Genomic DNA, 15,853 nt, shown 5'->3' on the forward strand with positions numbered 1-15,853 from the left:
CCACCACTACAGGCACCCGAACGGATTCCCTTTCCTTTTTCTTTTACCCCTATATTCCACAGCCAAACACGTGTAACTGTATGTACTCAATTCGCTCAGCCTCTCTCTCCAGTCCAGTCCAGCCCACCAAAAGCCCGGCCCCTTCTTTTTTCCCCGAGCCCCGCCTTTCGGCCCCTTTCCAACTTAGGGCCTACGGATCTCGCCCTTCCTTCCCCCCCCCCCCCCCCCCCCGCCGCAGAACATCTCGCGAGAGGTGAGCGCCCCTGGCCGGACGAGAAGAAAGTATCTGCTCCTCTGAGGGGGGGAAAGAAGGAGCTGGAGACAGATTGTGGGAACGAACGCGGGCGGGCGGGAGGCGACGGAGCTACCAGCGGGTGAGTTCTTTTAACATTAACTAGTCCATGATCTGGCGGAGTCTCTCTTTCAACTCTGGCCACTCTCAGTGTCCCAGGCCGGGGTCTCCCCTCCCAGTCGGTGTTGGACGGGGGCGCTGAGGCGGTGGCCAGGCCCTGTCTGAGGAAGTGGGTGGGGCATGGACTAATGCCGACCAATAAAAGAGAAGGAAGCTACGATTGGCGGCGATGAACACTAATGAGAGATCGTCTTTACCTTGCGGAGTGCCGCCCCTCTTCTCTGCCTCCTACCGCCTCCTTCCTCTGGGGGAGAAGGCGGGGCCAGAGGCCTGAAGTGTGGGGAGAACTTGGGGTAAGTAGCCCCGGGGGGGCACAGGGCGTGGCAAGGAGAGGGGAGTTGAATCCTGAGGGAATGGAAGTCTAGTAGAGCCTAATGGGAGGATCATGGGATGGGGTGGAATGGGAGGAAGGGGAGGGGTACTAAATTGGTTGAAGACTCAGGCTTACCAAAGTGGGGTTAGGGGCTTGGCATTGAAGAGCTAAGGGTAATAGGTAGGAGGTAGGGAACAGTAGGTGAAAACATGGCATTGGGTTTGGTTGGAAAGATAGGTAGAGATAAATCATTGGAAATGAGAGTCATGGCATTTCGATTGAATTATGAAAAAGAATAGGGACATGATTTCAGAGAGAAAGTATGAATTTGGAGAAAATTCAGTGAATGGGTTTAGAAAGACTTAATAGAGGTGGGCTTACGAGCCAAAAGGTATCACTTTGGGAAGAGTATAAGGGAATTCGGAGGGGTAAAGGAGGTGTTTGGAAAGGAGACAGCTGATAATATACAGGCCTAGGTATCAGAAGCAGCCTAGGATATTGATTTGGGGCTTTTGCTGTATATGGCACCTAGTCTGGTGACCAGCTTGCAAGAATAGTGGGGTAGGAGTAGAGGAGGAGAAAAATAGAACGCTTTCATCGCTTCTACTCTGATTTCCTTTCTCCCTCTCTTACTCTTCCTACACTCATCTCTTCCTGAACTCAGGGATGGGGGCTTGGGACTTGAGCGGTACATGTTGGAGCCCCATTGGGAGTCATGTTGCTCTGAATTGCTTGTTATGTTCTCTAAGTGGGGCGTTTACTACCCAGGGCACCTCCTACCTAGATTGCTGCGTTGCTACTTTCCTAACTTTAAAAGTTTGTTTTCTACTTAACAGAGGGTGTTTCAGTATCTCCAGAAGTTGTGTCATAGTAAGTGTAGGTTTGTGGGGGTGTACAGAGTTTTCTGGGCAAGCTCGATTCCTATATTTATAAACTTTGCAGTAGTGTAAGAATTCTTGTAAAGACGGTTTAAGCACAGAAAAATATACTAAACTGAAGTTTGTTTTGTTAAATGTGTGTCTTATCCACTCATATTCTTGGAGTTTGTTAAATGGATGGTTGCAGTTAGTTTTACTTAGCTTATGTTATATATTTTAAAATGGTGTAAATAAGATGGACATATATTTCAGGAAAGTGAAAAACTTTCAGTTTCTTCCTTTGTGTCTAAACTCAGAAGCCAAAGATATGTCATAATATCTTAGGGCAGGGGTTGGGGAAATCAAACACAATTTGTACTTAAATATGGGAGGATGTAAGGTAAGTGGAGACTATTGCGAAATGTAACATGTCTGTAAGAAAAGAAGCTAAAGAAAAGTTTGGCAGCTATACTAAGTAGTCTTACCAGTTTGTTCTTAATTCTGTACAGCAAAGGGACAAGCCTTTGCCCTTTGTTTGATAGTTGTGTGTTACTTAATAATGAATTGAACTAATACGGCCAGTTAATTAAGAACTTGTTTGCTACTGCATAGATTTGTCTTTTACATCCTTCTCTGCTCCTTTTACTTTTGAGAAGCAAAATAATGTCTGAAATGCCGGTAAAGCTCTTATATGAAGAGAAACCAGAGTGTGTTGCTTTGTATTAACCTTTGGTTTTCAGCAACCATTTGAAGCTTTTTCTCCTGGCGAGAAAGTTGCCCCTACACCCTTTAGCATTAATTACTGAATTGGATTCCAGTATTTCACATTCAGAGCAGTGCTGTTGGACATTCAGACATTTTCACAGTTTGCCTGGCAGCAGAACAAAAAATACCCAATGAAAGAGCAAAGCCCCTTGTTTTATTCTTCCGTTTTCGAATTGTGATGGCTTTAACTTGGGCACTATTAAATGCAAGATTTTTTTTTTTTTAATCTCATCAGTGTTAACACCTAGCAGAAAGCTAGGGAGTGGCAACACTGCGCATCTTTAAACTTGTGGATCAAAGGTTGCATCCTATGATGGTTTCAGTGTTGTAATTTTTAAGCATTTTTGTTTACCAGGGCTTTTAAATGTTAATGGATACTGCTACTGTACCTCCTTTTTCTTTCCTCTCCCCACTTCCAACTCAAAATGAAAATTGTTTTTTTTTCAACCAACTCTTAAGCTGCTTCTTTGCCTCAAGTAAAGTCCCTGGCTCTGCCTGAACACAGCTGCTCTGAAGTTCTCACAAGTTACTGTTTTGTACATGTCAAGACGGAGTTTTTCCTAGCCTGCAGTAGGAGGGAGTCAGTGTTAAGCAGCCTCATCCACGTTTGATAAGGAGGAGCCTTCTCCTTGCAAGGAAGTTTTAGGTGGAGCAAATAGCATTGCCATGTAAATGTATAACAAAGACAGCTCTCTTCTTGAGACTAGTTGGCAGACTGGCATATAATTGTCCCTTATCCCTTGATAAAGGTACTAAAATTAAGGTGCAGATGTTGTTTCTTTCAGAAAAACAAATGCAGCATTCATTTAAAAAGCAAAAGCGTTAATTTCTTTTGTTGTTGGTTTCTCTGAAAATGGTACTCTGATTTTAGAGTTCATGAAAAAGTTTTCCATCGGGTGCCTGGCTGGCTTAGTCGGTGGAGCATGTGACTTTTTTTTTTTTAAAGATTTTATTTATTTATTTGACACAGAGATAGCAAGAGCAGGAACACGCGCAGGGGGAGTGGGAGAGGGAGAAGCAGACTCCCCGCTGAGCAGGGAGCCCACTGCAGGGCTTGATCCCAGGACCCTGGGATCATGACCTGAGCCGAAGGCAGACGCTTAACGACTGAGCCACCCAGGTGCTGCACTGGAGGTCTGCTTTTAGAACATTCTTTACATTGTGCTGAAGCTCTTTAGTTCTGCCATTTGCAGCTACAATAAATAAACCTAATTCCTTGTCAGCATGGTAGCCCTTCAAGTATTCGATGACAGTTATGTAGTGGGATAAATATCCCAAGTTATTTCAGCATTCCTTAAGTGACCATTTTTAATAAAGTTCAGGCTTCTCATGAACTGGGTTGCCTGTATTTAGGGTTTCTTTCTAGATCTGAAATATAACACCTCAGGTATAATCTGATCAATACAAAGTACAGGGGAGAGTATGGCCTCTTTTCTGCTGTGCTCTGTACCTCTGTTCTTTTTTTTTTTTTTTAAAGATTTTATTTATTTATTCATGAGAGATAGAGAGAGAGAGGCAGAGGCAGAGGGAGAAGCAGGCTCCCCGCGGAGCAGGGAGCCCGATGCGGGACTCGATCCCAGGACCCCGGGATCATGACCTGAGCTGAAGGCAGATGCTTAACCGACTGAGCCACCCAGGCGTCCCTGTACCTCTGTTCTTAAAGCCTAAAATCACGTTAATTTGTGTAATTGATTTTTTAAATGTAATTGATGACCTTACATTTATCCTTGTAATTGTCATCTTGTTCATTTGGGCTTATTGTTTTAGCTTAATAATGTTATTTGGCCTCTTAGCCATTCCTCATATCATATCCTGATGTTTGTATCATTGATAGATAAATTTTATAAATGAGACATAAATACCTATGTTTTTTGTTTAGGTCACTGGTAAAAATATATAAGGGTGGAGCAGTGCCATATAACATCAGCATGCTCTCATTAGGTTGATATTAATCCACTTATCAACCTTTTGGGTAAAATTCAATTATGAATCAACCTTCTGTTTTATCATCTAACTTATATTTCCTGTGAAATATTAAGAGGTATCCTGTTGAAATCTAAATATATTGTCTCTGACCTATCCCTAAGCTCCTAGGCTAGTGACCTGTTAAAAAATGAAATGAGGGGCGCCTGGGTGGCTCAGTTGGTTAAGCAACTGCCTTCGGCTCAGGTCATGATCCTGGAGTCCTAGGATCGAGTCCCGCATCGGGCTCCCTGCTCAGCAGGGGGTCTGCTTCTCCCTCTGCCCTCTTCCCTCTCGTGCTCTGTCTCTCATTCTCTCTCTCTCAAATAAATAAATAAAATCTTTAAAAAAAAAAAATGAAATGAGGTTAGACATTAGTTGCTGCCTAGCTAGGTCATGCTAGTGTTTATAAATCACTGCATTACTTGCCAGTTGTTTATAAGACATCTATTTAATAATTCCCCTATTTTTGGGCGCCTGGGTGGCTCAGATGGTTAAGCATCTGCCTTCGGCTCAGGTCATGATCCTAGGGTCCTGGGATCGAGTCCCGCATCGGGCTCCCTGCTCCTTGGGAGCCTGCTTCTCTCTCTCTCTCTCTCTCTCTCTCTGTCTCTCATGAATAAATAAATAAAATCTTTAAAAAAAAATAATAATAATTCCCCTATTTTTTTAAGTATAATTGCCCCCCCCTTTCCAACATTGCTGGTCCTGTTTCCTTTATTTTTAATTTTTAAAATAATTCTAGAATGATTAACAGTGGTTCTGCATAGTTGCATATTTTGTGTCATCAGATGAAATTCTGTTTTGGAATCTTTGGCATTTTAAGTAACATATTAAAAAATTAACTATTGTCCATGTAACAGTTATATCATAGCTTCCCCATAATATTGACATCTCCAGGCTAGACCTAACTTTTCGTTTTGTTTGGAATAAAAACCTACACTACCTGTAAGAAAAAAAACACCACACACACATACACACACACATATAATTGACTTTTATAATTATAGTTTATTGATGTGGTGGGCTAAGTTTGTCATGCTCTGTGCTATAGGTAAAATTGTGCTAGAAATAAGCCAGAACATCAGAAGACGTCTCTAGAGACTAAAGACTGTGTTGGCAGCCAACAACTTTCCTGTGTGTTAATTTTAGACTTGATAGTTGAACTTATGTTTGAGCAATTTTAGCTGATAAATGCATTTTTAAAGCACCTTCCTCTTTTGGGGTTTTAATTTTTACTTTCACTTTTAGAAAATTGCAAATTGTGAATGGAAATGTCTCTGCGGAATGAAGTAGCATGCTGTTAGGGACAGGATGCATCTTTTGATAGCTTCTCATCCATTTGAGATTGTTTAGTTATGAATTCTCCTGGAAAGCAGAAGGATGGACTTGATGACCCCTCAAGGTCCTTTCCAGTCCAAACATTCATAAATAGAAACTCAGATCAAAGAACTTACTATTGAAGAATCAGGAAGAAAAATAGACATTAAAGAAAATGAAATTGAAGTGGTTCTACTGACCCAGTGGGAATGGCTAAACAGAAAGTAAGGAACATAAATGTCAAGAAATAACTCCTTTGAGCAAGAAACCAAACAAGAATCAACAACAACAAAATTTTGCATTGGGGTCATTTCATGTCTTAAAATATTTCATCATGATATTGTCTCTCCAGAATTTCCCTGGTGGACACTTTGTGTTGAAATAATGTTTGTTTGTCCCCCCACCCTTAAGCCATAGTATTTTGTTTTCTTTGTTTCTCTTGTTTATCCTTTTGTTTAGAAAGTGTGTGTGGCGTGGTGGGGGGAAGGTGTCTGAATAATATACCCACTGCTTGTATACAATGAAGAAAATTCAGTTTAGTTTTGAAAGTAAACATATACTGCTTGGCTTCCTTAGAGAGGATGGATGAGTGTTATATTTCAGGAAAAATTTTATGGAAAGACAAATTTGCCTGACTATATTATAAAAACAGGATGGTTATCTAGTTTTTAAAACTTTGTAGGCATACATCTAGGAAAGATTCCCAATTAAGGCAAATGTGAGTTACTGCAGTAATCTTTTTTTTTTAAAGATATTTTTATTTATTTGACAAACACAGTGAGAGAGGGAACACAAGCAAGGGGAGCAGGAGCAGGAGAGGGAGAAGCAGGCTTTCCGCGGAGCAGGGAGCCCGATGCGGAGCTCGATCCCAGGACCCTGGGCTCATGACCTGAGCCGAAGGCAGACGCTTAACGACTGAGCCACCCAGGCGCCCCAATCTTTTTTTTTTTAACTACAGTAATCTTATGAAGGATGTAAGAACACTTAATCAGAGAACAAAACTCATTACAAAGTCACGACTTCACTTTGTTAGCTTTTTCTCATCTTTTGGTAATTTTAATCCTAAATGTTCTCATGTTTGAAACCCAAGTATGTAAAAAGTTTCTCTTTTCAGGATGCCTGGCTGGGTCAGTCAGTGGAGCATGCGACTCTTGGTCTTGGGTTGTGAGTTCGAGCCCCACATTGGGTGTAGAGTTTACTTAAAAAAAAAAAAGTTTCTCTTCAAGAGGAAACCAGAGAGGGAGACAAACCATAAGAGACTCTTAATCTCAGGAAACAAACTGAGGGTTGCTGGAGTGGAGATGGGTGGGAGGGATGGGGTGGCTGGGTGATGGACACTGGGGAGGGTGTGTGCTATGGTGAGCGCTGTGAATTGTGTAAGACTGATGAATCACAGACCTGTACCCCTGAAACAAATAATACGTTATATGTTTAAAAAAAAAAGTTTCTCTATTCAAGAATGCATTTATCTTTAATAAATATCAACTTAAGAAAGCATAACAGGAGCTAAGATTTAACTTAAAAAGTCACTTTCTGAGCTTGTGGCTTGGGCCTCCGTGGAACTGTGTCGTTCTGCCATTGCCCCACCTTCTCACTAAATCCAACTTGTTTTGAGTGAAATTACCTATTTTATCTGGTATAGTGCTTCTTGCTGACATAGTGGACAAAGAAGATTTATATGCTAAATTGGTCAGATTGTATTTGGGGCTTATAATTTACCATGCAGTAAAAAAAATTACTTTTTTTCCAAATTAAAAAAATAGAGCATAATCATTCTTTCTGAAAAGGAATGTGCCTGACTATATTATAAAAACAGGATGGTTTATTGATTAGAACATATGACTGCTGTAAATGATTTGTATTGGCACCAAGTTTCTTGCCAGTAACATTTTTTTTTTTTAGAGATTTTATTTATTCATTTGAGACACAGAGATACAGAGAGAGAGAGAGAGAGAGAGCATGAGCAGGGAGAGAGGCAGAGGGAGAGGGAGAAGCAGGCTTCCCGCCGAGCAGGGAGCCCGATGCGGGGCTGGATCCCAGGACGCTGGGATCATGACCTGAGCTGAAGGCAGACGCTTAACCATCTGAGCCACCCAGGCGCCCTCTTGCCAGTAACATTTATTTAAGCTTTATCAGCCTTGAGTAACACCATGTTGGTTTTATTTAACATGGTTTTTCTGGTATTTCTGGTAGTAACTTCTCTCCTGTAGCACCATTTCTTTATTTCTTTATTTTTTTAAGTTTTGGGCAAGCAGTAGTTTTCTGATATTTTACACATCTGTGTTTGGGACTGTTGAAAGTCAGTTCAGTGAGGGCGCCTGGGTGGCTCAGATGGTTAAGCATCTGCCTTCGGCTCAGGTCATGATCCCAGGGTCCTGGGATCGAGTCCCGCATCGGGCTCCCTGCTCCTTGGGAGCCTGCTTCTCCCTCTGTCTCTCTCTCTCTCTGTCTCTCATGAATAAATAAATGGAATCTTAAAAAAAAAAAGAAAGTCAGTTCAGTGAGCATTAGAATACTCCAAATAGATCACTGTGTTGCCAGTATGTGGATAGTCTTAGAAAATAGATTTTTTTTCCTTGAGAATTTCTAAGCATCTCCATGATTGTCATTATGGGATGTTGTAGCAATTTCCTATCTAGGGCCGAACTCATACTAGGGTTTAATATTAAAGTCTATCAAGTTTACTGTTGTTAGCAGTCTATTTAAATTAAGTCCATTAAAAAAAAAAAAAAGGAATTGGGCGCCTGGGTGGCTCACTTGGTTAAGCGACTGCCTTCGGCTCAGGTCATGATCCTCGAGTCCCTGGATCGAGTCCCGTATCGGGCTCCCTGCTCGGCGGGGAGCCTGCTTCTCCCTCTCCCCCCCCCCCCGCTTGTGTTCCCTCTCTCGCTGTGTCTTTCTCTGTCAAATAAATAAATAAAATCTTTAAAAAAAAAAAAGAAATTAAGTCCACGAAGATTTTACATTTATCCTTAAAGATTAGAGTTTTGGGGGGCACCTGGGTGGCTCAGACCGTTAAGTGTCTGCCTTCGGCTCAGGTCATGATCCCAGGTCCTGGGATTGAACCCCACATTGGGTTCCCTGCTGAGCGGGGAGCCTGCTTTTCCCTCTACCTCTGCCTGCCGCTACCCTTGCTTGTACTCTCTCCTGTCAAATAAATAAAAAATCTTAAAAAAAAAAAAAAAAAGAGTGTTTTGTGGTTGATTGCTATTGGTGTATTGTTTTAGGGATGATACTTTATCTGAAAATGAGTCCGAAAAAAACCAAAACACAGCATTAGATTTTTGACAGCCTACCAGTTTCCAGGAATTTTTCAACTTCTAAAATGCATTGAGGCCAAACGTAGATAGGTATAATGTTCTCTAGTTATTTCTAACTCTGCTTCCTGCTGTCACTTTAGCAAGTTGTTGCTTCTTTGTTTTTACTTTATTAACCTTTCTGAGGATAGCTTAAAATAGTTCCTTGAATCCTCCAAAAGCCTAGAGAGACTTAAAAAAAAGTTCTAGTCAAGTAGTTGCCTATATGAAGCTGTTCCCAGATAGGTTCTAAGCTTTGGCCATGTGTTGTTGCCTAACTTACGATTCAGCCTAATTCTCACTCCCATCTGTTTTCAGTCATTTGCTACAAAACTATTTGGTCTATTTAAGCTGGCTCCTTTTTTTGAAACCTGTCCCTGCATGTCAGAGCTCAAAATCCAGAAATTAATTTTAACTTTCTCTTTGATCAATCCAGGGTACTCTATTGTTTGTGTATTTCTTAAAGCAGTGGGTCTCAAACTGCTTTTGGTCTCAGTACCTACCCCTTTATACTCTTCATAATTGTTGGGGACTCCAAAGGGTTTGTCTTGGTTATATCTATTGACATTGAGCATTTTAGAAATTAAAATGGAGAAATTGAAAAAACATTTACCTTAAAATAACAACATAGGGGCGCCTGGGTGGCTCAGTCGTTAAGCGTCTGCCTTCGGCTCAGGTCATGATCCCAGGGTCCTGGGATCGAGCCCCGCATTGGGCTCCCTGCTTGGCGGGAAGCCTGCTTCTCCCTCTCCCACTCCCCCTGCTTGTGTTCCCTCTCTCGCTATCTGTCAGATAAATAAATAAAATCTTTGAAAAAATAAATAAAATAACAACATAAATAACTATTATAGTGTCAGAAAAATTTAGGGGCAGGGCTTTAAACCTTTTAATGTCTGGCTTAATAGAAAACAGCTGGATTCTCATATCTGCTTCTGCATTCAGTCTGTTACAATATGTTGTTTTGGTTGAACTATATGAAGATAACCTGGGCTCACACGCAGATACTAATAGGAAAAGGAAAGATTTATTTTTAAAGATTTATTTATTTGAGGAGGGAAGGGGCAGAGGGAGAGAATCTTCAAGCAGACTCTGTGCTGAGCAAGGTGCTGGATGTGGGACTTGATCCCACAACCTATGAGATCATGACCTGAGTGGAAACCAAGAGTCCGATGCTCAACCGACTGAGCCACCCAGGCGCCCAGGAAAAGGAAAGATTCTTTTCAGATAATTAATTGTAGATAGTCGTTCTTCTTTGATACTATACCAGAATCCAAAATGTGATAGTTTCTTAAAGGTTAGCTATTGTGTAAAATCTGAAACCACATCTCTGAACTTTTAATACTTTGTTACATTAAAATGAATCAGCCTATCTTGCCCTTTAAATAGATCTTTTATCCATGTATGACTTGAACACCCATGAAGACTCTGAAGGGGTCTTAGGAATCTATGGGGATCCCTGGAGCCCACTTTGAGAACTGCTGTCTTATAGTACCAAATTGGTAAAATACAGCTGTTTACAATATGGAAGAACTATAAGCTCTCCAACCATTTTAGTGTCTCTCAAAGGCTGGGTTACTGACCATTTGCACCAGAATTACCCAGGGTGTTTTTTTATTTTTATTTTATTTTTTAAAAGATTTTATTTATTTATTTGACAGAGAGATAAGCGAGAGCAGGAACACAGGCAGGGGGAGTGGGAGAGGGAGAAGCAGGCTTCCCGCTGTGCAAGGAGCCTGATGCGGGCTCGATTCCCCTGAGCCAAAGGCAGACACTTAACGACTAAGCCACCCAGGCGCCACCAGGGTGTTTTTTTAAAGTGTAGATTCTTGGGGTACCTGGGTGGCTCAGTCATTAAGTGTCGGCCTTCGGCTCAGGTCATGGTCCCAGGGTCCTGGGATCGAGCCCCGCATCAGGCTCCCTGCTCAGTAGGAAGCCTGCTTCTCCCTCTCCCACTCCCTCTGCTTGTGTTCCCTCTCTCGCTGTCTCTCTGTCAAATAAATAAAATCTTTAGAAAAATAAAAAAAATAAAGTGTAGATTCTTGGGCCCCAAAGCCAAGAAAATCCAGGAGGCATAGGAATCTGTATTTTTCAAGGTGCCCAAGTGAATATGCTAAAGGTTGAGAACTATGGAGCTAGCTTAATTAACCTTATTTTTAGAAGACCTAATTTCTTAGGAACCTGACTGAGTCAGAAGAGCATATTACTCTTGAGCCCCACAATGGGTGTAGAGATGACTTAAATTAAAAAAAAAAAAAAAAAGAGGGGCGCCTGGGTGGCTTGGTCGGTTAAGTGTCTGACTCTTGATCATGGCTCAAGTCTTGCTTGATCTCACAGTTGTGAGTTTGAGGCCCACATTGGGCTCCATGTGGGTGTGGAACCTATTTAAAAAAAAAGAAAACCTAATTTCTAAAATTTGTAGTCAAATAAAAAGAAATTAGTACTTGAATAGTCACATTATAAAAGCTCTTATTAATGATTAACACAGGGGCGCCTGGGTGGCTCAGTCCTTAGGCGTCCGCCTTCGGCTCAGGTCATGATCTCAGGGTCCTGGGATCAAGCCCCCGCACTGGGCTCCCTGCTCCTCAGGAAGCCTGCTTCTCCCTCTCCTGCTCCCCCTGCTTGTGTTCCTTCTCCTGCTATGTCTGTGTCTGTCAAATAAATAAATAAAATCTTTAAAAAAAATGATTAACGCACTCTGACATTTGTCATAATTGGAATCTCCTAATTAACCATGTGTTTTAATAATAGTTATTTATAAATATCAGGAGTTTGCAAACTAAGGCCAGATAGTAAATAAGGCTTTGAGGCATGAGGTCTGTTTGTAACTACTCAACTCTGCCATTATAGCACCTAAGAAGCCATAGACAGCATGCAAAGGATAAGCATGGCTGTATTCCCATAAAACTTTTTTATGGACACTGAAATTTGAACTTTACTGAAGTTTGCCAGTCTTTGACATATACTATAACGGGTTGTGAATTTTTTTTTTTAAAGATTTTATTTATTTATGAGAGAGAGAGAGCACATGAGAGGGGGGAGGGTCAGAGGGAGAAGCAGACTCCCTGCCGAGCATGGAGCCCCATGCGGGACTCGATCCGGGGACTCCAGGATCATGACCTGAGCCGAAGGCAGTCGCTCAACCAACTGAGCCACCCAGGCACCCTGGATTATGAATTTAAAAATTGTAATAAAATATACTTAATGTTGGGTATCCCTCTCAGGTCCCCTCCCTCTTTGAGAGCTTTTTACTATTGCTCAATAAACTTTGCTTTGCTGCCCACCACACACACACACACAAAATTATACACACACACACTTAATGTTAAAACTATGAACATTATTTAATTTTCCTAGACAAAAATAATGCTCCAAGAATTTGTAGTCCCTCCAGTTTGTATTTCTGGACATTCATTTGTCTAATAAACATATAAGAAACACCTATTGTGTGTAAATTTTTGGAAATAACACAGTTCAGTTGGAAATAGTTACACAATATGCAGGTTATCATACAACTCTTAGGAGGTTTTTGTTTTTGTTTTTTAAGATTTTATTTATTTATTTGTCAGAGAAAGCACAAGCAGGGGGAGTGGCAGGCAGAGGGATAAGCAGGCCCCCTGCTGAGCAAGGATCCTGATGCGGAACTCGATCCCAGGACCGTGGGATCATGACCTGAGCCGAAGGCAGACACTTAACCTGCTGAGCCACCCCGGCATCCCTAATTTTTAGGAGTTCTAAAAAGATGTGCTATCCATTTTTATATCTTTTTTGAGGTGTGTGAGAATAGGTAACTGGGATTCAGGCCAGCCTCAACCTCTTGACTCATCTTTTGTCTATTTTTTTTTTTTTAATAACTCTCTACCTCAGTTTTCCAGTCTGTTAGCAAAGTGCTTTACAAAAACGCTGATATAAAACAGTAAGGCAAGTTAGTTTAAGATTACAGTGATATATGTGCTTTCTATAATCCCTTTGGGGCAATTGGTTTACCTACTAGGGAAATAATATATGCTAAACTGTTTTTATGCTGAATAATACAGTGGAAAACAAACCCAGAATTTATGAACAGAAATTTCAATTCCTAAATAATCTACTACCTGGTTAAAACCTGAGTCTTCTTTGTTTTCTGAGGTTCACATAATATGCATTATAGTCTCACAGTTCATATGTTTATTGGTATCTTTTCCTTAAATCAATTTTCTAGATGTAATGCAAATCACAGCAACACTGAGTATCCTATGGAGAATAAAATGTTGAGACTGCTGTGGTAGAGATCTTTGGTGTTTGTACTCTTTGCTTAGCAGCAGCTAAATTATCTTAAAGTCAAACTTGGTATTCAAAGTTATGTTCTTGGAAGAGAACTGTTTGTATATAATTTCTTTCTTTTTAATATCATAAGGGAATGGGGCCCATAGAGCTCTGTTTGGGTGCCTGTCTACATTTTTAAGCTTGTTTATAGCTGAGCTGAAAGGCATTTAGTACCTGCTAAGCTTGGTTTCGGCTCTCTTTATTCTCTTTGTGATGAATGGCTGGGGAAATTTCTAAATGTTTAATACAAGTAATACTCGTTAGGGAGCATTCATGGGATTTTGAAAATGGGTCCTTGAAGGTAACAAAGGAGGAACTATCTTGAACTGCTTGATTACCCTGTGTATCGATATGTTTAAGTTTCCACCAGTTTCCACTGTGTCTGTTTCTATATGAAGCTGCGAGTTTATAATTTTAGAAAGATTTTTTGGTAGTCCATTTTGAACTTAATTTGTCAGTTGGTTTTGTTGCTTTGTAGTAGAGAATGAACAACCTTGCATGATTTGTAAATATACTGTTTAGTGCTTTAGAAGAGTCTACCAGATGTGGACATTTTTTTAACTCATAGACATTTTTTTTAAGTCATGCAGATCATTGTTTTTATTAGATTACACTATATTATTTTTATTTTTTAAAAGCAATCTGTGATCATTGTAGACTTTGGAAAATACTGAACGTACGAAGAAGAAAACAAAATTACCTGGAATACCATTATCCAGAGATAACCATTATTAACATTTGATGTCAATTCCCTTATCTTTTTATATGCTTATTATTTGTTTGCTTTTTTTTTTTTTTTCAGTAGGCTCTACGCCCAGTGTGGGGCTTGAACTCATGACCCCAAGATCAAGAGTCGTAGAGTTGCATGTTCTACTGACTGAGCTAGCCAGGCACCCCTATTTTGTTTGCTTTTTTTATAGATTTGGAATTATGGTGCATATGCAATTTTATATCCTGCTTTTTTCCCCCCACAGAATGTATAGCATTTTCTTATGTCATTAAACAGCTTTCAGAAACGTTATTCTTAACTTAAATATAGCCTGTTGTCAGGCAGTATCTTACATTGATTCATTCTTAAACATTTAATTCCTGTTCTTTTTTTCTTATTGTTATAAATAGGACTATAATGAGCATTTTAATATATAAATGGTCCATGTTTTGGGCTTTAACCTCAGAATAAAATCCTGAAAAAAGAATGATTTGTTCAGGGGCGCCTGGGTGGCTCAGTTGTTAGGCGTCTGCCTTCTGCTCGGGTCATGGTCCCAGGGTCCTGGGATCGAGCCCCGCATCGGGCTCCCTGCTCCGCAGGTGGTCTGCTTCTTCCTCTCCCACTCCCCCTGCTTGTGTTCCCTCTCTTGCTGTGTCTCTCTGTCAAATAAATAAATAAAATCTTTAAAAAAAAAAAGATTTGTTCAAGGGATACAAAACATTTTAAGACAAGGGCACCTGGGTGGCTCAGTCGGTTAAGTGTCTGCCTTCTGCTCAGGTTGTGATCCCAGGGTCCTGGAATCTAGTCCCTGCATCGGGCTCCCTGCTCCAAGAGGGGCCTGCTTCTCCCTCTCCCTCTGCCTGCTGCTCCCCTGCTTGTGCTCTCTCTCTCTGTCAAATAAATAAATAAAATTTTTTTTAACTCCCCTGCTTGTGCTCTCTCTCTCTGTCAAATAAATAAATAAAATTTTTTTTAAAAGATTTTATTTATTTATTTGAGACAGAGAGAATGAGAGAGAGAGAGCACATGAGAGGGGGGAGGGTCAGAAGCAGAAGCAGCCTCCCGGCCGAGCAGGGAGCCCGACGCGGGACTCGATCCAGGGACTCCAGGATCATGACCTGAGGCGAAGGCAGTCGCTTAACCAACTGAGCCACCCAGGCGCCCTAAAAAAAAATTTTTAAGACAATATAAATATTGCCAGATTGCTTTCCAGAAAGATTGTTCAAATATGTACTACCAAAAGTCTTATATGAAGGCATAAGAATGTCTGTGGCATTCTTTTTTTAATGTTTCTTTTTTTATTTAAGATTTTATTTTACTTCATTTATTTTTCTAAATAGGCTCCACACCCAATGTGGGGCTTGAACTCACAACCCCGAGATCAAGAGTCGCATGCTCTACCTATGAAGCCAGCTAGGCCCCCCTCTGCTACATTTCTTTTATAGTTGAAAATATATCTTAACAGCTCTGGCCTCGGTTTTGTTTTCAAGGGCCAATGAAGGGTTAACTTGACAAATAATCTTCCTTCTCCCCATTTTTTAACACTCTAATCAAAAGCTATGGATCCTCCTCTATGTTATTTGGATGATAAGGAAAGCACAGAGTTGGTTGGGTGTAGCCACATCAAGTGCTTTAGGCACAAAGTAGTTGTAAAGTATGTACTTAAAATATGTCTTAAGAAGAATATGTATTTAAAATATGTCAAACATGTTTAGCTTTAAATACACAAATACCTGGGTAGCAATTGTTTTGTGGACCTAGCTGGCAGCTTTCTGAAAAAAACAGGAAGATAAATGTAGAATTTCAGCAGAGTATACTTGAATATTGGCTTCATATTAAATAAAAAAATATTTACCAAAAATCACCTGTGTTATGAGAGGAAAGGCGTCCAGAAGTTTTAACCCAGATCTCTATATT

At 40.6% G+C, this 15,853-nt stretch overlaps 1 protein-coding gene across 1 annotated transcript in view; it reads left to right on the forward strand.

Annotated features, from left to right (window-relative positions):
* The first annotated feature begins 255 nt into the window (after positions 1 to 255).
* LOC110577398 (cyclic AMP-dependent transcription factor ATF-7) overlaps positions 256 to 15,853 on the forward strand; it is a 90,275-nt gene continuing 74,677 nt past the window's right edge. The window contains exon 1 of the mRNA XM_021686721.2: positions 256 to 374. The gene's annotated coding sequence lies outside the window, so the exon portion shown is untranslated. The remainder of the gene's footprint in view (positions 375 to 15,853) is intronic.

The sequence above is a fragment of the Neomonachus schauinslandi genome, chromosome 5 (genome assembly GCF_002201575.2).
Source record: "Neomonachus schauinslandi chromosome 5, ASM220157v2, whole genome shotgun sequence".
Classification (NCBI taxonomy): Eukaryota; Metazoa; Chordata; class Mammalia; order Carnivora; family Phocidae; genus Neomonachus; species Neomonachus schauinslandi.